This window comes from Strix aluco, chromosome 1 (genome assembly GCF_031877795.1).
Source record: "Strix aluco isolate bStrAlu1 chromosome 1, bStrAlu1.hap1, whole genome shotgun sequence".
Classification (NCBI taxonomy): domain Eukaryota; kingdom Metazoa; phylum Chordata; class Aves; order Strigiformes; family Strigidae; genus Strix; species Strix aluco.
In genome coordinates this window covers 151683759-151710216 of record NC_133931.1, presented here as the reverse complement: position 1 = coordinate 151710216, position 26458 = coordinate 151683759, and the positions used below count along the sequence as shown (strand labels likewise).

The window sequence follows — 26458 nt, the reverse complement described above, 5'->3', positions numbered from 1 at the left end:
TTAAAGCTTTATTTGTTCACCTTTCCCCCAAGCAGCTCTTGAGTTGACCACGTGGTTCCACTGCTTGGGCCCTGAATTAAGAGCCTGAACAAACCGTGCATTCTCAGACTTGTGCTTCTCCACCAGAAGTCACACAGTTCCCTCCTCTGCAGAATATTAAATACCTGCTTTAGCAGCAAACAAGCACTCCCAATGAATGCTAAAAGCTACCAGGTTTATGTAATGCTGGACAAGATGATGCTTCTTTCATGTTTTAATCTAAAATATTAAACCTAGATAACACAAGAAAAGTACTTGAAACAATGACTGCTGTGGGGTATTATTAACTGGTTTTCAAACTTCTTGATTAAAGAAGTTGCAAGTATCTCAGGGAAGCAATGTCTAGAATCCTACACTTGAGGAGCATTTAATCTTTCTCACTAACAGGAGCTTACTACCATTTAGACTGTGACTACCCAAAGATAGGCAGTCAAGCATACATGAAGGGGATCGGCCTGACCACCGTGTATCTTGCAGCATTATTTGTACAACTTCAACTTAGTAGAATTATCTTAGCATGATACTGGCATAACACAGTGTCTAATCACCTTATTATCCTAAATTCTCAATTGTTTCCTGGTAAGATGCATTTATGTCTTAGCTGATTATCCACTTAAACTATCAAGTACCAATTACAAAATGCAGTAACATTAATGTCACAGATGCTTTGATTCAGAAAGAAGCAACCCCTGATCATTTTTTGGGATAATAAATTGCACTACAGAGACTGCAGACCTCAGTATGAAATGCCTGTCACTGATCTGAAATAAATAAATAAATCATTCTGGTGTACAAATGACTCATTCCTAAATAAGCCTTTAATTAGTTAGAAATAAACCATGGTATAAGTTTGGTTACAGCGCTGCTGCAAACAGGCATTAGGATCACATTCATGTAACGGCACTGGCAAGTGCAATTCCTTGTGCAGTCAACAGAAAAGGGCCTCTTCTAGGCATTGTTTTATGGCTGGTCCTCACGGAATAAAGTCCCAAGAATCTTGTTTTCCTTGTGCAGAGAGGTCTGAAAAATTGAAGCAGTTCTGTGGAGGCAGACTTGCAATCTATCCCTGTTCACTTTGCCAACTGAGCTCCTCAGGCTCAAATGAACTGCAGACATTTACAAGCAAAACTTGTTCAAAACATTCTCTCAGTTCCTGAAGGTGGGGTAAAGTCAACCCAAAACACCATAGTGGCACTGTCAAGATCAATGTGTCTCACTGTGCATCCTCACTGCCTATGTCTGACCTTATGTTATCACTGTAACTAACTTCAGCTTTCCAAACCTTTCCATACCCTTCAGAGAAGGCCAACCTGTGGCACCCTCGGTGCTGGAAATCAATCATCAATGCAGTTAAATCATTCAAATGGTCACTGGCCTGGTTTTGACAATTCTCAGGCACACTTTGGGAATTAGCAGTGTGCAGATACCACCTCAAGCAAGCAGTTTACATGTGGCTATCTTCTGGAAGCCAAGAAAATTTAATTATATAGGGATGAGCTGCATGTAGCTAGCTGGGCTCAGGGCCCAAGAATGACTCTGGGCATGCCAGCCACATTTAATTTATTAATACCGATGCTGGCTAGGTAAGATAAAACAGCTTCCAGCTGCAGCACTGTAGCTTTGTCCCTTGCCACATGGCCTAATGGCATAGGACAGGCTGTGGCTCCATCCTGAACATCCAAGAAGAAACATGAATTGAAGTACTTGAGATATCTGTATGTCTCTTAATCTAGAAACCTGGGTCTTTTAGCTTGGTGTGGAGAAGCCAAAGGTTCACTCCCAGTAGCCAGCAAGCCACTCACCAGAGAGAATGGTCTGTCTGGGAAGACTGGTGTTTAGTCCACTTCAAAGCTCTGATCTCGACTTTGCCTTAGGTCCCCAACTGCCTTCCCTCCCCTACATATTGCTTTGACAACATTGCTTATCTTTCTTCGAGAAATACTGCTTCCTTGTATCTTCATGGCTTCTTAGCTCTCCCTTTATGCCATCTGTTACCTCTTGCCCACCTCCCTGCTGACACATACTAACAGGCTTCTCTCTCAATTGTGCAGAAAAAATGCATTAAAGGCAACTATTTCCCTTCTTGCTTTCTACCCCATCTGAACACCACTGTCACAAGGACAGCTGAAATTGAGCTGGAGGAAAAAAAGAGGCAGAAAAAGAAACTAAAGGAAAAAAAACATACAGAAGATACAAAGCATGGGGAATGAATCCTATAGTGCTGTAGAAGAGCAGGTTGGTGTTATTTTTGCCAAATCACTATAGCTTTAACAGTTTTCAAGACAGAATCATTAAATGATTTAAAAATTGAGTGACTTGCAAATGGAATTGATGAGCAGTAGGAAAAGCAAGTGTTCAGAGAAGAGCTGCTATAATAATCTAAAGAGTGACATCCTGAAGCTGACCAACCATTCATCTACCCAGTATTCTATCTTCAAGGAAAACCATGCCTGAAAAAGCCTTGTCTTTCTCCTCAGGATGTAATCGTTGGCTACTGAAAAACTTTCATTTTAAAATGCCAGTGGCTTAACACTGAGTAAATAGCTAGGGCTCTAGAAGAGGAAAAGAATGAATTTTGGCTCTAATGACAGGGTAAGAGTACAAAAGGAATTAAAAACCCTCAAAAAATAACCCTTCCTCCCCATACTTCCCCCTCTTCCCTCCAGAACTCTTCTTATGCATTAAGCTGAGTATCACCCCTCATTTGCTGCCAAGCCAAAGTAACATATAGTAAACGTCTAAAAAGACTCAAGGAATTACTTAGCAGCTCCCAGCAGGTTTCTTCCAGTCCTTTCCACGGCAGTAGTAATGCTGTGCTCTGTAACTGCACGAGGCTGAGATGCATGTCTGTATTTATTTCTACATCTGTACCTATCTACATATAACTCTTCATTTGAAGTTCCCAAAACATTTTATAAATAATCTGCAGAACCCTTTATTAATCAGGTAATATAACTTTTGTATGGATGGGCATGCTGAAGAGCAAAGATACTCTGTGTTACAGAGCAAATCAGTTATACTGAGCGAATCAGTCCAGTTAAACCGAGCAAATCAGTTAGTCAGCTGTGACGTTGGGAACTCTGACCCCACCTCCTCCCCCTGCTCAATTTGATAAGCCACATGCACATCCCTCAGTCCTATTTATTTTGCCTTCCCCCCTCCCTTCCATTCTTCTTATTTTATGAGTGAAGTGCTTTTGTCAGCACAATTCCTTAACAATAAAACAAATGGGAATGAACATCTAACATCTCTTTTCAAAACCAAGCATATGCCATTTGCCTTTTTTTTTCTTCTTCTTTTTTAATCCTAGAGAGATAATTACCTGGCCAGAATTGAGAAGACTGGGCAAGCAACTTCAGTTCCGCAGGGACAGGATGGATCTGCTAATCAAGCAGGATAAATGCTTCAGTAATCACTTATGCTAGCTGGGTTAAGTGACAATAGGAGCTACAGAGGCTCAAGTCTTATACTTCTTCAATATGTTCTGGTCTATTAAATAAGAGAAGAGTGTATAAAAACTTTCCATTTGGAGAAGGAACTCACTTGAAGCACTTCCACAGATTGAGTGTAATTTGGGGAAAAGTAGAGGAAACACTATAAAAGTAAGAATTTAAATACAAAGGTTTAGTTGAGGACTTAAGTTTGGTGTACTGTGGAAAAGAAGAGAGGAGAAAGGAGAAGTTTTACGTGGATTAAAAAGACTTTCTATGACTAGGCTGGACTGCCAATTTTTTCATGTAGATTAAGAGCTATAAAAAGGGAAAGGACTCATACTAGGGATCAGCCTCTCTCTCCAGATTAAAAGGAGTTTAGTAATTATGGTTATGGAACACTGCCACTTCCTTAATGAGGGACTGAATCCACAGCTTCTCCTGACAACCTTCTCACCACTGAATTTTCCCAGGAGATGGGAATGCAAACCTTGGTGTTCACTGCTGAGCCATAAAACCAATAACTTAATAAACCACCTGAAAAGACTCTGTATAGTTATAAAGGGGGTAAGCAGTGACAGCTTGAGTTAGGAGGTCTTGCTGACTTGAGGCAGAAGTCTTATAGCAAAGTGCATCTTTTCCCTTTATAAGGTCTGCTAGTTTAAATAACCTGTAACATATGCTTTCTCACTTGGCTAGTTGTGCTCTCCTGCAGCAAGAGAGAGTCACACAGCTACAGGGCTAACCTTTAAGAAGCAATGCCTCTACCTTTTCAGGCCCTTATAAGTCAAGGGGTCATATGCTTTGTCTTCCAATTTCACCATCTAGCCATTAAGGTTTATAAAGTGCTCCATTATTACATGAAATACATAGATTCATCTTGATCAACTTGGCAAATGTCATTCTACATTGATGAACTGCTTACTGCAACAAAGAATGAGCCTCTTATTGAAACTCATGTAAGAATGTGAACCTTACCTAGAAAGAGGAAATTGTGGGCAATCTGTCTTTCAAGTCACCGAAAAGTGTATTGGGCAAAGCAATGGAAAATATGAAACCAGGAACAATCCTGCTTTGGCATGCCAATGAATCAAGTTATCTATGATCTTTTTCATCATCTGCTGTTGAATTATGTGAATTGAAAGACAGTATAAATACACTGTAATTATTAATTTAAAAAAAAAAAAAAGACCAGAAACTACTGGTATTTCATTTAATAGATCAGAACAGATGAATTATTTTGAAACCATATTCTGATAACGCCTGTTTACGCTAAATAGTAAATCAGCTGAAACTGACCTACTAGAATAACGTGGGAGAATATCTGTGAGGAAATTGGCTTAAGTATGTAGATGTGAAATTACATGGTCTTGAATCAAGTACCAGAAAGTTCTCTAGTTTCTAAGGTAATTTATTATCTTATTAGACTTTTCTGACACTCCTCAGTTAGCTATTATATTTTGAATTAGATCTTCACCGAATAAAAGAGAATAAAAATATTAATAGTTGAATTCTTCTTTGTCTTCATAGGAAGGAAGTAGAGAGAAAAGCTGTGAAGAGAACTAACTAGTACTTGCTATTCATCCCTGTCCTTCCTGGAATGTTTGTTAATTTTTCTGATCTAAAGTAGACTATAATGTATCAGCCTGTTAAATACACAAAAGTGATGCTGGAATCGAGGGATGGTGTTCTTCAGAAGACTCTAAAAACATGGCAACATAACAACACACTTGTACTGAAAAATGACAGAAGAAATAGTGAGTTTGGGCAAAATATAATTTTCAAATATGCTCAACAGTACTGTGTAGTACAGAAAGTAACAAAAAAATTAGTCTCCAAGAGAAGTTACAACTAAAGACACCATACAAAACCATTGTCATTAAAACTGATCGTTAATAGCACAGGGCCAAAATCTCTCACACTGACTCATGAGTAAATAGGAGAGGAAGTATCTGATCCATGTTTATTCAAATAGTTCCAAAACAGAAACAAAAAAGCTGCTTTATCTCAATGAATGATACCTTCTGGAGAAGGCCATTTTACAACTTTATCCACACTTTAGGGTACCACTGTTTTGGAGCTGAGAAACCAGTACCACGTCCAGCAAGAGTCCTGCTTACTTCAGTGATCTCTAGGGTCACTGCAGGACCACACAGTTTCTAATTAACCTATTTTCTTGCTACCAAATCTTTGTCATACTCCCGTGATCAGTCCTGTCCAAATCATTGAAAACAACTGCACAAATACACTGAACACAGTTTCAACCATTAAATCAATAGAAAGCGTACTGTTGATTTCAGTAAGTGATCCCTCATGCTTTTTCAAAAATATTTGTGATATAGTCTGTTTTCTACTGTCAAGATACAGGCATAAGTTACTGAAGATTGCCTTGTACTAAGTAGAGACCAGATTATTCTTCCAGCAGAAAATGCTGCATAAATGGGAGAAAATGCCCCTAGGGATTCCATTGAGGTGATAGCTCCACACCAATTAAAAATTAAAAAAAAAACCCCACAAAAACCAAACCAAAAAACCCTCACAGATCAAAATACAGAAGCAGACAGTGGAAATAAATTCAGCCATGGGACATGTCCCAGAAACCCGTGGACATCTGTGCAAAGATGATACGTCACTGTAACAGTTCTTATCCCTACCCACACAACAGCACAATATCAGCTAATTTTTTCTGTCCCTGAACAGTATTTGTGCCTAGTTTGTTGTTTTGGATGCTGGAGATGTTGCAGCAAAGCAGTGAGCAGATGGCTATTTAATAACAGGAGTTGGGCAACCCCTCTCAAAACAAGAAACTATGCCTTCGTTAGCTACTTTTCTCATCACATTGTGTATGCCATGAGGGAGTTCCAAACAGAACCCACCTCCACAGCTAGTTACTGTATTTAGAAAGGGTCTGCAGTGCCAGAATGCAAACTGGTGGATTACTTCTGACCTTTATCTAGTTACATGATTACCCAGCTGTCAGCTACAGATGGTAAACTCCAGTGATAAGAAACCCACTTGACCAGTCCGCTAGTGATCACATTTTGCAAGTTTTGCAGCGTTTATAACACAGTAGCAAAAAACCTGTATTAGACCTGACATGATAGTCCCACCGATTATTAGAGTGGAGTTGTACACATACCCTGAAGAATGAAAATCTTAGCTTTTAGCATCTATACAAAAAATAGAGGGTCATGAGTCAGGGATAGGAGGGAAACAAAAAACGGTTGCTTTTCAACAAACTAATTTGCCTTGCACATCGGTAAGGGCATTCTATTAAAAAAGGTGCCTGAATGTTGTCAATTTTCATGCACTAACGACTACGTGGCAAGAAGCAGTTCAGTATGATTCTTAGTGTATCTAACTTAAAGACAGTGCCAAACCCCTGTGGAAAAGAGTTATGCTTGCAATTACCCTTCACTTAAAAGCCGATTTAGGGCCAGACTGTTTCTCTGCAACAAAGGTAGAAATAAGGTGGGTTAAAGTAGATACACAGAAGAAGGTCCTAAGGGAGAAAACACTGCCCAGTGATGACATCAGTCTCTTAGGAGCTGAGATTCATGATTTCTATTTTTGGCATTCCTGTTGCCATAGCATTAAGACCTTGGGAGGAGGAGATACGATATGTGATGGGGCTAGCTTCCCTGATTTTACCTAACACCATACTTCCAGTCATAAATAGCTGCACTAATTACAATATAACTATTCTCAGAGCACTGCCTAGCGTAAGTCAGACACTGCCTCAGAAGGGTATTGTGAAGTTTAATTAATGCACACAAAATACTTGGAAAGCCTGAGACTAGTTTGCTGCATCACTGCAAGGTAGCATGCCACAGCTGCAGAGCACTTTTACTGGTAGTTGGAAGAAAAACAGCAAATGATCCCCTTGTTGCAATATATCTGAATATTTGCCATAGCCCACTAACACATTTTATATCAGACAGGGAAAATGAAGGTGATTCAGTACAACCTGAGGTTAAACTGGAGATAAAAAGCATTGAAAAAATCTGTAGAAAGTATGTCACAGCTACCCTTCCTGCAATGTTTCAGTGAGCTATCCTCTCCTCACATAAAAACTTCTTAATTACAGTCTTTGAATAACCCCCGTGGACAGTTACCCACGTCAGATTTCAGGATGTTAGATTAAACAAAGAGCTTATGCTACTTGTGCGGAGTGTGAAAATTATCTTCCCACTCCCTCAATGCCTTCCCCAACGCCTTCCCCAACTCTCTCACCCAAGCTCCTGCCTCAGAACCAAACCACAACAACTGCACTATCAGATTGAGCACTAGACTGGTTTTGTACTATTAGTTGCCAATATCTAAAATCGCCTTTTCTTTTAAGAAAAAGTCACCGCTGGCACCCATGTATCCAAACCTAATTCTTAGGGAGCCCTGCTGGCAAAATGTACCCTATGGTTCTTGAAAACTAAACACACATTTTGGGAAGCAGAGTATTTATTTCTAACCTTATGTATAAACACCTACTCCTTTGATATTCTAACACTTTGCATGTTTCATATATAATAACTTTCATCTACAAATCTTAAAGCACTTCCCAAACCTATCTCTGTGCAACACCACACCTTCCATGGGAAATACACCATTATAGACAAACTGTCAGATTTTAAGATGTCTTGCCGTATTTCATATTGATGTGGATAGGTCCTAATAGTAGCTTTAAAACCAGCCAAGGCTAGCTGCTTAGTCCTTCTGACAATTACACTGAGCAACATTTTGTGTTTTTTAGAGATCCTGCAAGCTTTTAAAACTTGTTCATTTACTAGCCTGTTATAGAGAAAACTTGTCAGAAGCCAGCAGAACCATTCTCCTCACTGGCATTCAGTTACTCCTTTTACTATGTAGAATCACAGGATCTTAAAAAAAATGGATCTTAGATATGAACACAAATTTCTCTCGGGGAACATATTTTTTCACATTCCTCTTTACTGGAACAGACACACACCTTAGATGAGACTGTGCCTCTGATACCTGAAACAGAAATTTTTTGCAGTTCTTTGGGGAAAGATCTGCAGGAAAATAGGCAGAACGGCTTCCACTATACCTGGGCGCTTCTACTGATCAGTGCAGACAGTCTTCATACGTGACAGCCAACACTCTAGGGAAATTTTTACGGAATGTCCCTAACAGGTTTCAGCATATCACTTTCCTATGCCTTTTCTACTTGTGCAGGGGAAAAATCACAATGATTCTTTCCCAGGGGCTGCTTATGTGAAATAAGAAGGGCTATTTCACTAGGACTTTGCTCTGATCTGCCATGTGTATAGCACATGCCTCAGGTCATTCTATTTCGGTCTTTTATTTCTGAGGTCACTTTAAAATAAGTGGTGCCACTTATATCAGAGATAAATCAGACATTAGGATTTCTCAACCTATTGCCAGATGAGCTACTGAAAATTATCACCTCCATTTCTTGCCAGAATTTCTTTCACAAGTTCCAAATTTCCTTCACTCCTCCAAACCTGGAAGTCAGGTGTCCTGCAGCTTGAATCATGAGAGCAGCAACATTAAATTAGAAAAGATGCTGGATGAAACAAGACTGGAAACTCTTGAGATACCCAACAGAAAGTCAGTGGGAAGTTAAGCACGAGTGCGTGAAGAGCACAAAGCACTGTTTTCATATATATACATAATTGAAGCTGCAAGAGACAGGCATGATGTTACACACGCCTGTCTAATAAGTTTAGCATGAGAGAATAGGAATGCTAGCATGATTTCCTTGGAGATGAAGAGACACCATGTGAATCTATTTGATCTGAAATTAGATAAGACAATAAAATGCTAACTACCAACATGAAAATGTGTTTGATTTTTTTGTGACTGAGAAGCAGAATATTTCTACTTCTCTACAGAGCAAAAGTTCAAGGGATGACACAGTCCCATGAGAGAAAAAGAAAGAAGATCCCACTTAGTGTAAAGCTGGATAAAACCAGATTGATCACCCGTAAGCAGACAGCTAAAATTAACCTGAAAAGGCACAGCAGAATGAAGGAAGAATTTCAACAGCCTAAGGGGTAGTGTGGAAGATGTCAAATTCTCCAAAAGGGGAAAATTAAGGCAAGACATAAACATATGGAGTTTGAAAGATGAAGAAAGATGTAAGCTACTTCTGAGAAAGAGAAAACTGAAGAATCAGTATTATTAAATTGCCAGAGAAAGTCCAAAATAAGAGTAGTGTGGTTGTTCCTGGCAATTGGTACCTGACAACCTCCATTCTGAAAGCTATTAGGTTGCGTGGCAAAATCAGGAAATAAAGTAAACAATGTGTGTCTAAGACAACAGCCACATTAAGAGAAATTCTACTCAAGGGCAGGAATATTACATCTGAAAAGAAAAAGCAACAATTGCAAATTAATAAGCCTATTGTGATAGGTAAAACACCCTTCAATTTAAAGAAAAGCTCTGAGCATAAGATTTTACATGCACTATTTTTGATGAACAGTTGCCTCTACCATAAGATAACACCAGAGAAGCTAATAGACCAAACCAGAAAGAAGAATAGTGCAAGGTGACTCTCTGAAGCCATTCTTAGCTTTGAAAATCTCTTCTGGAGAATGATGTGGAAAAGAAAAAAAGATTCAGCATAAAAGGCAGAGTAGCTAAACACCTTAACTTTATAGACAATATGCCCTACATCCAAAATTTGACTAAGCTGAGCAAGGAAAGTCAGCAGTGGATGCAGCTGAACGAGCAAAAAGTACAATTCTTCAGAGCATTCAGAAAAGGACTGGGACAAAGACTATAACTTTCAAAAAAGACCCAGACAATCTCTTCTTTGAATACCTACAAAAGAAAGCAAGAATTATGACACTGATGTAATCAAAAGACAACCCCAACAGATGATTTTAGATATTAAATACTTATACAGTAGTTCACTAGGATGCCTAGACAAAGCTGCCTGCTGATTATGTTGTTCAAACTAGACCAAAGTCATATAATAATAGTACTCTGCACTTTTAGCAATTTGGATCTTTAGCAACTGCACATACATTTTCCCCTCACTTCGTTCCCAAAGTCAAACAAAGCTAGTGCTATTACTCAATTTAACCATAGGAAAGATTTAAGGTGCATAAATTAGGTAATTTGGCTAAAGCCATGCAAAAAACCCCAGTCAGATCTTGTGGGTAAGACCATGCCCAGACCATCTTTGTCTCACTTTCTAGTAAAAGAAATCACCGTTCCTTCTTCTGACACAGTTTTCATACATATAATTTTCCCATGCCTTTTAATACACGTTTAGAAAGATGCCAACAATTTAAATTTGGATCCCATGCTGACATGCATGAAAACAGGCTTTTACAGAACATTCTGAAGTCAAAATCCTTCCCCACTTTTTAAGCACTTCATCACTCAGCTAGCTCTTTGCAGCTATAAACAACTCCCAACTACATGCAAAAGAGGATGCTAGCTTTCACTTGTGAAACGTCACATGATGTGCTTCTGCCTTCCTACTCACGGGCATTCCTTTGACTTCTTAGCACTGCTGTTGGTATGCTAAATGCCAAAAGACACTTGTTTAAAAAAGAATTTTACTTTGCATTTGCTTTTACAAAGGCTTGTTTTTAAGCAGTGTACATCTAACTAAATTAAGCAATCAGCACGTGTGTGTACAGAAGAATAAAAAAGATGAAAACAAAAAAGGTTATATCAAAGAGCTTTAAAAATGCAATTTTAGTAGTCTAACATGTAATTAACAGCATAGATACAGAAATAAATACACAAGTCATACTGTATACATTTGTAATGTTTTCTATACTGACTTAATTTCCAGTATGAGGATCTCTATTTACAGGGATCTCTTTAGCACAACGAGGTGCAACCTCACCTTTGCAGACTAATTTAGAGTTTAAAAGTTCAGTTTGGCCTCTTTCTTATAAGAAGCTGAACTCTAAAACTGAGTTTTTCCTTAATTTCTATGGCTTTCTGTACTCCACTTACTATTTTCAGTTCTCTTCCTGAACAGCAAGTAGTTGAAACGAAGTGTGACCTTTGTATTCACTTTAAATTTGACCTAAAACATGCAGCTGAAATTCAACAGACTAATCCTTAATCTAACTGAGGATAGGAGTGGCAAGGCCTACTCATTCTGCAAAAAGATCAACTCATTAGTGTAAGAGCATTGAGTGAATATCCAGGTCTGGTGCTTGGATCAGAAGTGGAATTTAGTTCCTGTGCCAGGAACAAAATTCTACTCAGTAGCCATCTGTATGGAGGGGGGGCAGGCAGGAGGTGGCATGGGATAAAGACATTTCCCCACCTCACATGGCTGTTATGAGGTTGTCCTCAAAACCATGACTCGTTATGGGTTGTGAGGAACCTGAGTATACATAGGTAGTCACCTAAAAGCGTCCCAGCTTTTGTTTCTATGCTTGGCAAGAAACCAGAGGAAGCACTACGCAACCTGCATAACCAGGTACTCACGTCTTTCTTTTTGTCAGTACTTATGAACCCTCTTAGATTAGTCTCACAGCAAGTTTACCTTTATGTCAGATTTCCCATCCTGATTTTACACAGTACACCAGCTTACTTTAATACCAGCTATCAAACGAGGTCATATTCCCAAACTTCCTTCACTTACTGGTGAATTCAACACCACACTTGACTGCATTTAACTGCATCCATAAGACTTTTCATACACATTGTACATAATAGTCTCCTACCACCCCAAAAGAAATGTTATTGCTTACTATTAGGAATAGTAATCAAACTTGTCAGGGCCAGATCATCGAGTGAATTATGCATATTCAATTGCATCAGCATGAACAAAATGTTATCAGAACAACTGTATTTTCCATCTAGTCATCAGAAAATAATTACAGCATCTCACATACAACTTGAAGAAATGACTAAGTAGCAACAAGTGTTTAGATATTCTTTACTGAAGAAAAGACAGTCTCCCTGGACAAACAAAATAAAAATAAAGTTGTAACAATTCCCACTTGGTGACCCACATCAGAACTAGAAAAATGCATTCTTTTTGATTGTGAAGACTCAGATCTCGCTCCATACCATTCTCCTTTTGATGGGTTTTAAATATAATATTCTGTGACTAGTGTCCAATGTTAGTAGTAATACACGAAGGCAAGCACAAACACACCTTATCATCAGTTGGCTCTGTTGTGACTTCTGTATCTTAACAGCTGTTTTGGGAGGGCTGACTTCTGAAGCTAACTCCTTTAGGATTTAGCTCATGGAGGAACAATGACTTACAGCATGCTCTCGAGTAGCGACAGGGGAAAAACCCTGGATTGCTAGCTGCCATCTCATCGTTTTACTTCAGGCAGCTGGGAAACACTGCAAAGCAGAACTTATCACTGGGGACAAGGGATCAAAATGGCTGAAATTAGAAAAGACAGTTTGGCTGCTTTCAGTTCAAGTGGAAGTATTATGAAAAAGTGTTTCGAATTATGTCACACAGGGCAAGTGTCACTGCAGTTAGTAAGAACTTACTGTGCCAGCAAATGTCAGGACAAATTACACTGCATACAGGCGAGCTGTATGTCACCCTCACTTCCAAAAGGGAAAGGCTTCCTGCCACTGCCAAGCTGCTGCTCCCATTTCTGAGTTGATTTAAATCAAACTGCTCTTATTCAAATCAAAACATCATGGAGGGAGTACTATAGCGACATTATGGGCAATTCTTCTGTTCCCTCCCTGCTTGCAGGGATGAAACGCTTTGATTCCCCACCACCTTAAAACACAATCACCTTAAGGCTATAGAGTTGCATATATAAATGGATGCCTGCAGGTTCTTGAAACCAATGCTTACCATGCTGATGAAAAATATCTCACTGTCCCCTGTGCTCCTGGGTATGCACCCATCTAATCTTTCTTGCCTCTTTGATCATATACTCTTTGCAGAAAGGTGTATTTACAATTTATGCTGGACCTGGCGTGGTACTCAGCACAACTGAGGTCTCACCAACGCTAGTTGGTCCCTCAGCACTACTAGTAAAAGTAAATAATAGGAACATCAAATTCAGTGCACCAGAAAGGAGAAAGACAGGACTAAGTCATAAGCAAAATCAATTTATTTTATTTAACTATAAGGAAATCTTTCACTGAACTGTGATCTCCTAGCAAAATGAACTGGTTTTGATTCAGCTATCCTGAAGTTTGAAAATAAATGTTTCAATTATAAGTTACCAGTGCTTCAATATAGAGAACAAACACATCTTTATGTTCTGCAGAGAAAAAAAACGAGCCACAAAACATCTTCATGAGTGGAAGGAAATTTTTATTCAGTTTTGAACTTTTCTAATACATGACTTCCCAGAAGTTTTCAGGTGCCTCTTCTTCAGGCTTTCATTTAAGACTTAGATAGCTGAAAAAAGTTAACTGAAACTTGCGTAGCTTCTGTTAATATTGGAATACCTGTGTTGAGTATAAACCAGAAGGCAGTCTGTTTCTTCACTTTCTACGTTGTTGATGTTTCAATAATTTCTCAGCCAAAAAAAGATAAACACACCTAGAAGGCTATCAAGAGTAATGCCCACAAATAAATGGCAATATAAAAGTTCAGGGATTCAAGGTCTGGCTTTGATTTAAGCCACTATTATGTCCAGTAATTTATTCTATCCTACAGCTGCAGGCTATCATCCCAAATAGAAGAGTCACTACATTAGACCATCTCAGGTGCTTTAAAGCAGAGAGTACACAGCACTGAAAGAGCAAGGAAGTTTTACGTGGAGACCAAGACCATACACAGAAGTAGCTGGGCTGCAAGCTCTCATTTCCACACAACAACTCTACAGGGATGACAGCCTTTGGCAAGGAAAACTAACAAAGCCACTCCGGGGCTCTAACAGCATTTTTGCTGTGAATAAGTGCCTATAAATCTAGTTAACTAAGACACTGCAGATGCTCTGACTCTGTATATTTTTCTTAGCCACTAGTACCAGTTCTTTTCAGAAAGGACTCAATTTATGTGCAACTCTGTTTGTCATTGACTCGTGTTCTGAATGACTGGACCTGAGCTATGTCTGTGTAAGCAGAATTTGCCTCCATGTATTCATTCTCTATCCCCAGAATGGCTGCTGCAAGAATGCAAATCCTATTTGGAAGGATTACTTGCCACGCAACAGCCAGAGGCCCTGTCCAAGGCCGGGCTCCCTCCCATGCCAAGAAGCACAAACTCAGAAGCTCCAATTCAGAGAAGAACACAATTAAACAGGCAAAGTGGCAACACGAAATGGTATTCTTATTTTGCATATGCAGAACCAAAGGTGTCGTTCCCCTTCCCCCCATTATATTAGCTATTTGCACTAAAGCTAGGGATTTCATAACATGCAAATGTAAATATCTTCAAACAAGAAAGCACAGACCAGGCTAGCATTTATACTTGTGGAAGCTGGCAATAACTGGTGGCAATACAGATTCCACTGGACCACTTGTGTGTGGACACCAGTGGTCACACAAGCATCTGGCAGGGGAAATAAAACTCTTGAGAAGTGTCTGCTATCTAGATCAGATCTTACAGATTTTTATGGTCTATGTACATTCCTCAGTAACAACAATTACGGGAAAATTACTGGAATGTCCCAAGTACTCAAGAGTTTGAATGCGTTTTTCCTCGCAAGTTGTATTTGCTATTGGTTATCTTCACATTTTCTACATACTTCACACATTTCATTCCTGTTATTTGAGCATACGAGGGAGCACTCCTGTTTCTAGAGGATGCAGTGCCAGCCTGTTACTTTCCCCACCTTAGGAAGAGGTCTCTCCTCAATTTAGTTTTTCCACAAGAGAAGAATGAGAGGTGTGTATCTTATGCTTGTGAAAATGGCAGACTGGTAACACTGGACACTGGTGGCCAGTATTTCTGTACAGAATAGAAGCAATGGCAGTGCATTGCCCCAGCACAGATGGTTCCCCCATAATTTAACACTGGATGGTGAAAATGGAGAAATGGAGTGTCACACTGACTACAGCTGAAAGTCCTCTCTGGGTTAAAGCAAACATCAGCTAAGACCAGTTGTAATTGCCCCTTTTTGCAACGGCACAGCTGCCTGATTTGAGCTCCTGAGTAACACAGAGCTGGTGTTGTGGTTTTGCATTTTCTCAGCAGCAATCTTGTGTTGATCAGAATTGTTAGACCACAAAGACGTCCCACATAGCCAACCCACAGCCATGCAGAACTACATCATCTTGGAAATGAGAAATTTTACTTTACAATTAATTTGCTTCATGTCTTTCTCAAGTGTTTCTACCAGTTTCAAAAAAGTTTTTGAAAAATCTGTGTTTTGTACCTTCCCTGAAAACTAAGGAAGCATTCAGAATAAGTGTCAGCATCCCCAGTCATTATGCAAAAGATGCCAAGAAAATGTACCAAGCTCTTCACCACCCTCAGCTTAGAGCAATATGTAATTAATTTTTATTGGAATAGCTAGAAAAAAGAAAAATACAGCAGTTTTTGTGAACAAGCCATATAACATAACAATCCTGAAAGAACACTAGGACTGTAAAAAGAAAATGGCATAGCTTGCATCTCCAGTTAGAGACATTTTCTGGCATCCAGTTTAGAGACATTTTCTCCTGATTAAGATCCTGCACTAAGTAGTACAGGTTCCAAGTCGACTTCAATCTACAGCAATTAATAAGCACACAGAAAAAGATGCCTTAGATGAGTGGAAAGGTCTCCTATTAGCACATGCTAAAAATAGACAACCTGTAGAGTTATCTGACAGATACTTTACATAATAAAAAGTTGCATTTTACAGGCCCTGAGGATCCACAGTTGTCATTGACTTTTGAAAGTTGAGGCCTTTTTGGGTCTGAAGATAGTCCAGTTACACATTAATTGTAAGCCACAGTTATTAGCAGTGAGCCACGAGACTGAACAAACTTTGGAGAACACCTCCACTGCCATCTTGGGCAGTGCCACAAAAGAAGGGTGAACTGCACCAAAGAGAAACAAACCAGCAGAAAAATCCTTTTGTGTCTTACCTTGTAACGGGAAGAGCAGATGCCTTCAAACATATCTATATCCATACAGTCCATTGGTTCGGATCTTCCTGGTAATAACAATTCTTCCAGCTTCTTGTTTTTTTATTTTTAATCTGCCAGCTGGTGCAACCTGTAAATTTACAGATGTGGGTGTGTTATTCCAATATGTTTATTCATCTCATTCTACATGGCATTCAATTTAAATACATATGGCTCTGTGCCATGTGGCTTCTATTGCTCTCCAGAGCTTTCAGTGTAATGGATTACAGACCACAATGTTTCTGTAGGTTATTGATTTTTTGGGAATATAAGTAGAGGACTCTTTAGGATTTCTTTGCAGACTTTCCAGAACATCACATTCCATATGTGTGTATCTTGTATGTTTGAGAACATGCTCCCACCTTATGAAATTCAGACACTTTACTGTACAAAAAAATAGCATAACTTGCATCCCTGAATTGTCAATTTCTTTGTCAATTTATCTGTTAAAGGTTGATGCTTATGGAAAAGGACTGAGTTGCATCTAAATACTTGTACAGAAATAGGAATGCTACTAATATGAGAAACTGGAGGTTGACAAAGTGGCCAAGATTTATGGCCAGCAATTAAAGTAACAAAAAAAGAAAAAAATGCCTTCTAAAAAAGTGAATTTGAACACTGTTCAGAGTTTTTCAGGAGCAGACTGAATTAGTGAGACAGCAGGAAAATTCAGTCAGAGGGATTTTTTTGGTAGAACCACTCAGGGAATCACAATGAGATTCCTCAATTGTATCTATAGCTGCAGTGCCTTCCAGGTATTTAAATTTGGTCATCCAAACCAAAAAGAACTCTGAAAACCAAGCAACAGGTTCTCTGCTTGGGCACTACAGTTTTCATCTGTGAAAGCTATGAGAGAGCCACTTAATATGCTTGACTCCCCACTGCAGACTGTTCAGCATATAGAGCATTACCTGTGTACCTGACAGATACCCCTCCCCACCCTCAATATCTTGATCCCCATATGCAGGATCCACAAGCAGAACACATTTTCATGGTGGATTTTACAAAAACATATTTTAGTTTCATGAAAGTTCAATTAAACAACAGAGTGCAGTTATCTGTTTACTGGCAGACAGGCAGTTCACATTAGTTCAGATCTGCTTTGCTGAGCTGTGTTCAACTTCTCAAAGTATTTGTCTGTTTCATTATGAGATTTCACCAGACACCCCCAGCTCCAGTACCACAGCACAGAAAATGGGATGCACAACACCTGCTGCTTAAAAGCTGCCCCTGCTCTCTAGTAACTGTTTACAAGTATTTCAAAGATTTGCAGTATACACATCTTATCTAGGCTGCTCTCTCCCTCCCTGTTTTTTACCATGGAAATTGAAAAATGAATTCACTTCAGTCAGAATGCCTAAAAATCATCAGCAATGACATTTTATACTATATTAACCACTTGTAGCCTTTCATCCTGGTATAAATTCCCACTGCAAAGGATGGCACATAAGGCCACCCTGTCCCTACACGGCACAGCTAGCATGTCACAGGCTGATGGCACAAGGTATATCTGATTTAATTGCCATTTAAACCCAAAACTCCCGATGGAGCCAGAAAAGGCCTTGATCCTGGGAGATGTTTCAAGCGAGCTGTGCCTCCTCCTTGATACAGACAGATCTCAGACCTGAAAGGTTGCGCACAATTACCCTAGAGTCCTTGACTCTGAATCTCCAGGTAACCCCCAACCTTATGTGGGCTCTCCTTTTCCCCCTGACAACTTTCAGGACTTGATTTCAGTGAAGCACAATATGTGTCCTTCAGAAGTACTGGCTAAAATGACAGCCAAGACTGGACATGGAAAAAACTACAACATTCACTCTTACAAATTAAGCAGCAGAATGCAAACTGCTAGGAAAATAATACTAAGAATGCCTCACTATGCAGGCTATCTGAACATTTCCAGACTACATTTTTATTCAATCTATGGTTTGGGACTCTCTAATTGGGACAAAACCTCCCTCTTTGTGACAGTGAACTATGTAGAGACTGGCACGGGGAATCAGTTTGCATTGCAATTCCACTGTATATTACAATGGCTGGATCATGCTGGTGTTGTGATTTTGACCTAATGCTGTATCACTCTTCTAAATCAAAATCCAACATAATGTCAGCCATCTTCAAATATGTAAATCTGGTACTACAACATTAAACCTTCCTGCCATCTCAGACCTGTTGGATAGACTAGAGCCTCTAGGTGAGGACAGGCAGCCACCAAGTCTCTTTAGCATTACGTGGCCAACTATCTCAGTGAGAAGGTGATCAATCTCCTTGTCCCTGTAGCACCAAGGAGACCTGAGGCAAGCAGGGTCCAGACAGAGGTGAGTGGCTGCTGTTCTTTGGATGGTGGGACAGAGAGGCACATCACTGAGCCATGGACTCGATCACTTGACTTGGCAGGACGAGGCAGCAGGTTAAGGAAAGGGACATTTGGGACAGAGGCTTTGGCACGTGCCTGGATGTAAGTAAAGAGAACTCTGATGGTGTACCACTCCCACAACACTACTGAAGAACTGATTACAGTTCAAGGGAAAAATTGGTTGGCATGTGCCAAATTCCTATAGAATAAGGACTCTGTGTATGTAATCATGTAAACTGTGTGACTGCAGGGATAGATATGAGGTAGCCTGCACTGGAGAACAAAGACGAATAAGTCAACAGCAGCAAGCAAGATAAAGAGTGAAGAGACATCTAAAACTGTTTTTTCTTGCTTGATCACTAAGATTAATTACCCTCACAATGCACAGGCTCTGCTCAAATGCTGGTAGAAACAGAAATGCACAGGAGATCCCCTTGAACCTACCATTAGAAGTAGAACGCTACAGTATTATTTTGTATTCAAACCTTGGATGCATACTAATTCTAGTCCTTTGTATATAATACTGTTATTTTTTTTACCATGTTTTCCTACATAATGATAGACATTGCATGAACTACAGAAAGTGCAGTTTAATTAACAAAACTCTTAGAGTGTCTTTAAAGCGTCTGGTTACATGACACACCTTTAACTATTTACTCAGAAACTAAAGCAAAGGGAGCTGTTTGAGAGATAACATACATCTCGATTAGCTACTGTCCTGATTTCAGTTACACTGTTAATCTACATACGTATAAAAAAATGAAGCTGAACAAAGGAGGATTAGCAATATGTGGAAGTGATTGCATTGCTTTCAGCTCCACTTACAGATGATAACTCTACCTCTCAAAATCCTACCATGTGAAAAGCTGATCGTAGTTTTTCAGTGTGTGCTCAGGTACAGAGAGTACTCTACCTGCACCTCTCTAATCTGAAGTTGCAGAACATGCTATAAACCATTGCTTTAACAGCTTGGCACAGATCACACCTCTGAAGTCTTTGAATAGGAACACCATTGATCAGGCAAAATCCCTCTATTTTACGTGTCTTGGGTGACTTTCAATCTTCTGGAAGAAAAAAACATAACAGGGAAGGTACACAAAGGGCAGACAGGTTCTGCTCCATTAACGCTGATTGACCTGTTTACAGTGGGTGTGGATCTGGACCAATGAAAAGGGCAAAGCTGCAACTATTTCTCAGATACGAAAAACTTCTAATACACACCCGTGTTATTTCCAAACATGAAAGAATTATATGCTCAAATGTACATGCATACATGTATTATGAAACCCCACAACCAATCTTATTATGCAACCTCCATTTTAGGACCATCATAAAGCATCATCTATTCTAGAGGACTACTGCTGGATTACAATTTGAATGCCAGTGATCCTTTAAGTGACCACAGAAGACTTCTTTCACCACCAATTCCCCTATGTCTTCCACAACCAATATACTGTACTACTGTCTTGTCATAAAATTATGTTTGCTCCTTTGAGGCATCACGATGCTTTACTCAAAGGCACTTCCTGGAAAAGTCTGACTTAATAGACAGAGCTTAATAAAGCAGCATGAGCTGCCCAGCCAAACTTTTTATTAAATCATACCTAAACTGCCAGAACTATGCCATTGCAAAGACCCTTGAAAAGGAAGGTATCCTGGCTATCCTGGAAGTGTATATACCAACCTCAGAACAAAACTCACACATTCTTTTTGATTCATACTAATGTCATTGGTTATAGTTGCAGGATGCATTAAATCCTGCTTAAATCACTAAGCATAGGAGCACTTGTGGATTGGCATTCAAGACTGTGGTCTTCTCCCAACAGCATTATAACGAGGCTGAGGTAAACCAGCCTGCTGCAGTCAGCATACTGGCTCCAGTTGCCTGCGTTCCTCTGTACACTCCCACCCCCAACCCCTTCTCCACCCCTCTTCTCTTTGTCATTTTTTCTTTTTCTTCTTCCCTTCTTGTTTTGTCCTCTCTCTCCTTTTGTACCAGTACAGGTTGGATGCCAGCTGGCTGGGAAAACAGCTTTGCAGAGGAAGACCTGGAAGCCCCAGTGGACAACGAGTTGACCATAAGCACATCCTTGTGACAAAGAGGATGGAGCCAGACTCTTCTCAGGGGTGCCCAGTGAAAGAACAAGAGGAAACAGGCACAAACTGAGACACAAGCAATTCCATTTAAAGATAAGAAACTCTCACTGTGAGGGTGGTCCAACACAGGTACAGGTCACCCAGAGAGGCTGCAGAGTCATCCCCGGAGACTGGAGATATTCAAAACCCAGCGGAACACAGCCCTGTGCAGCCTGCTCTAGATGCTTTGAGCAGAAGGTTGAACCTGACCATCTTCAGAGGTCCCTGCAACCTCAGCCATTCCGTGAGCCTGTAAACAGAGTTCTGTTCCCTAATTTATTTATTTTTTTAAACAAGCATGTTACTGACATGGTCAAGTTGAAAACCTGATCCTGAACAGTGGGACAAGAATTTAATTTGAGATCTCCACACTTTATGGGTGGAATGGACTGATGAAACAATTACTTCAAAAATTAAACTATGTTAGAGATGCTCCTTACTCTAAGAATCACACAACTCCTCTTGTGCTTTTCTTAGAAGAAAAAGCTCCAGTGGTCACCACTGCTTGCAGTAAGAGCAGTAGTTCTGCTTGCAGCATTTAACACATTGCCCACTTGTGGCATTATGTTTATATCTTGCCCTTTATATCACACTCCCAAACAGAGACTGCCAAAGCAATTTTAGTTAGCAAATCTTTTCCTCAGCATCACAGCATACTGGATAAAACCTGCCTTCTGATGCAGAAGGAATGATGAGAGACCATAGAGAATTCATCCCCATAGTAAGGAACAAATCAGATCCTTACCCAGTGCTCAAGAGAGCTTTGCAAATGAAAACCAGTAAGTGTGCCAGCTCATACACTTCTTTCAGGGAATGCTATCAGCAAACCAAAGGTCACAATGAGTGCTTTAACTATGGATTACATATATTGTCATCAGTGGCAAGGACTACGCAGTACCAAGCAGAGATGCATCATGTTCTTAGCCAGAAAGGTGGCTAAGTATTCTGCATAATCCAGTTCCTCGGTCAGCCAGGAGCAAGAGATGGCTCATCGCTCCTTATTGCAACAGTTACTATATTTCTGTCATTAATTACCTAACAGGTAACATATCTAACCTCAACATTCTGAGTTCTAGCACCTCAAACTCAAGTCTGAAAAGCTTTATTTACAACAGGTTACAACGTAGGTCCACAATTACAGTCTGGTCTCATTCCTATTTCTTTTGAAGAAGAACTCAGTCTTGAGTCAGCCAAGAGAGTCAGTCAACTATGAAGCTTTCTTTTTGTGGATGCTAAACTAGAAACTTAACAGCAATTTTAGTTTTTCCTATTTTGTATATTTACTGTGGCCAGACCATGCCTCCAGCTGAGTTATTTGCAGTTACACCACAGTAACTGCATTGTCCAACAGTTTCCTTGGAATAATTCAAGGAATGACGAGATAGTTTTTGGCTCACTTAATCTCTACTGATTTTAAGTTAACCATCTTCAGTATCACAGTCATACATTCACACCCTATCACTCAAAGGAGATCTGTTGCAGACACCACATTGTCTTTAATTATGCTCCACCACACAGCTGAGCTTTGGATACAAAACTTAGTATCTATTCATAAATTTGTTGGTTATTAATTCATTTAGTTGTTTAGTAAATATGGCCAGGAATTCCAGTTCATATATTCCACAAACAAGGATGCCATGAAACAATTCAGTGGAAGTTTTTACACAGATCTGTTAACTCTGACCAGAATAAACAACTTGCAAGTACATACACTAGAATTTGTGTGTACATTAATTGCCTCTATTTACCTGGCAATTGATTAATCCAATTTACAGCATGGCCAAAACCTCTGGTCTAGCTATAGTCCTCAGAGAAGAATTTGTTTACCTGCAATGAGCTAGACTGGAGCATGAGTTGGTCGGGTTTTGTTGATGCAACCGAGATCTGTTGCATGCCCACCGAGGGATTCGGCTTAGCTAAACTCTTGCTGTGGGCAGCTGCAGGCTGTGAAGACATGCAATCTGTGCTGATTCAGCTTATCTGTTAAGGCAAAACTCAGCCCTGGCAAGACCTCCAAGGGAAGGCAGCACTAGAGCAGATGCTACAGCACAAGCACTTAGGAATATTGCCTCCTGTTGCCAGGAAAGGAAAGATTGCCCAGTGTTTCCAAACTTTTTAAAGCAGTTAGTGTCAATATGTAAGTCTTTAATGTATGCACATTATTGCAGCTATTTTAGCATTATATTGGCACATCCGTTTTATTAGCAGAAATAAAAGGCTTTGTCAATAATAAACTCGAGTTTTTATCCTGCATTATGCTACTGTAACCGTGGATCCTGTATACAATCGCATAATTGCATCTCTACCATTGCACCACTTGTAATTGCCTTTCCTCTTTCTTTAATCTCTCCAGCAGAAAGACTGAAGTTCAAACTGTTCCATATGTGGCATTAATCTAGAGAACATCAGTTTACAAGGGTAAATGCCATCAGTCCTAAAAGGATTAAAGGTATTTCTGCAGTTTTCAAATCCTCAGAAGTAACAAATATTTTTTTAAAGGAATAGGTGATGTTCACACAGTTGATTAGCATGGTCCACCACAATTGGAATAGCTGGTAAGAAATTCACCATAATAATTTCACTGCACCAAAGATTACTTTATGATTAGTACTTACAGTAAGTCTGCTACATAAACTAAAGGAGGACAGGTCACTCTGGGACAACAGCACAGTAGGCAATAGCCAGTTGCTTGCACGTGTAGGTCTAATTAATATAGTTTTTAAGTAAAGTCACTAGAATATCTTCAGATACAGGTAGCATCACTGTTACTATACTGTTATCTATTCCCGGAATTTATCTGGTTAAAATTGCTCTGCAAACCTAAGAGCCAGAACTTAATATAGATTTGAACAGTGGTACTGCTGCAAAGCATTACGACAAAATTATAGCTTTCTTAAAATTCGCTTTTGAATTGCATTCCTTAATCTACTATTTTGCCCCCTGCAAGTCACCTGTAAAATGACAGTTTCATTCATCAGAAGAACATTCCGATTGCTAATTTATCTCCCGAGACAGTCAAAGGGTCATTTTTAAACATTAAATTGCCAATAGGATAAAGAGGGACTGATCCTACTTGCTTTAATTAGCAGCTTTTTCCACAGAAGCCTCTCCATATAAAGGATTCCCTCCACAGACCTTGAATGCCCGACTGCTTTCTGCAGTTGAGAGAGGTGGATTTTCTCTGTTAGATTATGTATTTTGTAGTTCTGCTGCACAAGCACGGCCATTTATTCATAGCATAGTCCAGCTTCCTTCCCAATTTTTCCTGTAGAAGTCAGTTCAATCCCTAATTACTTATCCATAGCTGCTTTATCTCTGTTGTAACCCATGCATTCAATCTATGCTTTAAAATATTTTCCTGAAACAGTCATCTGGCCCCTCCTACTATTTGAGAGAAATATATGAAGGCTATCTCTCGTAAACTGCCTAGATAAAAGGTACTGCCTATCACGGTACTACAACAGGCTTTTTCAACTGGCTATGCTTCAAGACCTGTTTTTACAGGTCTCTCTTGCAGCATTCTACTTTAAATACAACATGCAAAGCCACAGGCTTTCAGTTCATTACGATATGGAGCGGTCTCATGCCTTCGGCTGTATATTACCAGTGTGCATCCCAGCAAACATACGCTCACTGGTCGTGACAAGCACCTTGTAGTTCCTGCTTAAAAAAACCCCCAACATATATATTCTGTCTTCTAGAGGAGATATGATGCTTTTCATGCAGTAACCGATATTAATGTCACCTTCCCTCGCAGCTCCCACCCATTCAAAAAGAGTGGAAACCATCGCTACGCGATCTCCACTACGTGCCTGCCCCTGAAACTGCTTATTCACATATAACCGAGCCCGCTAAGCGGCAGGAGGATAGTTAGAACGCCACGCTTTTAAAACTAACCACCGCAAACCACCAGGCACTTGCCATTCCGGATCGCATCACATAAAAGAAGAAGAAGAAGAAAATCCGTAAGCAAAGCGCGTCTCGGAAGCAGAGCCCCATCCTACCCCCCCCCCGCCACCACCCCCCAGCCCTTACTCCCCAGCTTGGCTGCCGGACCCAGCCCCGCAGCGCCCGCCCCAGGAAGGAGCCGCCGGCCGGGCCCCGGGAAGAAGAAGGAGCCGCCGGCCGCCGCTTACCGGGCTCCGCCGCACGCTGAGGCTCTGCCGGCGGCGCGGGCGGGGCTCCCGCCGGCCCGGCCTCCCCGGGAGGGGTCCCCGGCTGCGGCGGAGGGGACGGCCCCGCCGCGGGGGCGCGGAGCGGCGGCGGCGGGCGAGGCGCGGGCAGCGAATGTGACTGAGGAGCCGGTACCTTGGCAGCGGGGGAGATTAGGGGCAGGGCTTTACAAGGGCTGTATTGGATTAGCGGTAATTGCGCCGAAAGGGGAAGTCCGGTGTTTAGGGGGCCAGGCTGGGGAGGTTAAACGCCCAACAAAAGCTGCTTGGCAGGGATGGGGCGCTAAAATGGAATTGCAGGTGGCTGCCGCCGGCGCCGCGGAGGGTCGCTCCCGGCAGTGCCTTTTCACAGAATCACAGAATCGTCTAGGTTGGAAAGGACCTTGAAGATCATCCAGTCCAACCACCAACCCAACATTAACGGTTCCCAACTACACCATATCTCTGAGTGCTATGTCGACCCTACTCTTAAACACCTCCAGGGATGGGGACTCCACCACCTCCCTGGGCAGCCCATTCCAACACCCAACAACCCGTTCTGTAAAGAAATGCTTCCTAATATCCAGTCTAAACCTTCCCTGACGCAACTTGAGGCCATTACCTCTTGTCTTATCGCTCATTACTTGGTTAAAGAGACTCATCCCCAGCTCTCTGCAACCTCCTTTCAGGTAGTTGTAGAGGGTGATGAGGTCTCCCCTCAGCCTCCTCTTCTCCAGACTAAACAACCCCAGTTCCCTCAGCCGCTCCTCCTACGACATGTGCTCCAGACCCTTCACCAGCTTCGTTGCCCTTCTCTGGACACGCTCGAGTCATTCAATGTCCTTTTTGTAGTGAGGGGCCCAAAACTGAACACAGGAATCGAGGTGCGGCCTTACCAGTGCCGAGTACAGGGGTAAGATCCCTTCCCTGTCCCTGCTGGCCACGCTATTTCTGATACAAGCCAGGATGCCATTGGCCTTCTTGGCCACCTGGGCACACTGCTGGCTCCTGTTCAGCCGGCTGTCAACCAACACCCCCAGGTCCCTCTCTGACTGGCAGCTCTCCAGCCACTCCTCCCCAAACCTGTAGCGCTGCTGGGGCTTGTTGTGGCCCAAGTGCAGCACCCGGCATTTGGCCTTATTGAAACTCCTACAGTTTTGCCACAAGCACTGGGTGGTTTCAAATTCTGGCAGTGTTTTACCGCTGTGATTTACAGCGGGGCCGGTGTGCTTGCAGGGCAGCTCTGGTGATCCCGAACCCGGCTGGAAGAGACCCCTGGAGGAAATTTGCCACTGCTGAGTTACGATTTATCCTGCAGGCAGGACGTCAGTGTGGCTACTCCG

At 40.9% G+C, this 26458-nt stretch overlaps 1 protein-coding gene across 2 annotated transcripts in view; it reads right to left on the bottom strand.

Moving 5' to 3' along the window:
- The window catches only part of TMEM108 (transmembrane protein 108), a 173792-nt gene extending 148569 nt beyond the window's left edge, over positions 1-25223 (bottom strand). Inside the window, exon 1 of one of the 2 annotated variants that reach the window (XM_074849673.1) lies at positions 25101-25223. The gene's annotated coding sequence lies outside the window, so the exon portion shown is untranslated. Of the gene's footprint in view, positions 1-16433; positions 16565-25100 lie in introns of those variants that run through there. The other variant, XM_074849665.1, reaches the window with a different exon arrangement.
- Between the last annotated feature and the right edge of the window lie 1235 nt (positions 25224-26458).